Raw genomic sequence first — 475 nt, forward strand, 5'->3', positions numbered from 1 at the left:
CTTCCTTACCACTGAGCCACCACATGTACACCACATGTGTACATATATACTTATCTATTCTTTTTCATATTCTTTTCCCATATAGGTTATTACAGAATATTTAGTAGAGTTCTTTGTGAATATTTAGTAGGTCCTTGTTGGTTATCTATTTTATATATAGTAGGGTGTGTATATTCGGAGAAGGCAATGGCACCCCACTCCAGTACTCTTGCCTGGAGAATTCCATGGACGGAGGAGCCTGGTGGGCTGCAGTCCATGGGGTCGCTAAGAGTCGGACACGACTGAGCAACTTCACTTTCACTTTTCACTTTCATGCATTGGAGGAGGAAATGGCAACCCACTCCAGTGTTCTTGCCTGGAGAACCCCAGGGACAGGGGAGCCTGGTGGGCTGCCGTCTTTGGGGTCGCACAAAGTCAGACACAACTGAAGCGACTTAGCAGCAGCAGCAGCAGGGTGTGTATATTCATCCCAACC

At 46.7% G+C, this 475-nt stretch overlaps 1 protein-coding gene across 1 annotated transcript in view; it reads left to right on the forward strand.

The window, feature by feature from the left end:
* The window catches only part of FBN3 (fibrillin 3), a 128,390-nt gene that overhangs the window by 118,258 nt on the left and 9,657 nt on the right, over positions 1 to 475 (forward strand). The gene's annotated exons all lie outside the window — the stretch shown is intronic.

The sequence above is a fragment of the Bison bison genome, unplaced genomic scaffold (genome assembly GCF_000754665.1).
Source record: "Bison bison bison isolate TAMUID 2011002044 unplaced genomic scaffold, Bison_UMD1.0 scf7180017864492, whole genome shotgun sequence".
In the NCBI taxonomy this organism is placed as follows: domain Eukaryota; kingdom Metazoa; phylum Chordata; class Mammalia; order Artiodactyla; family Bovidae; genus Bison; species Bison bison.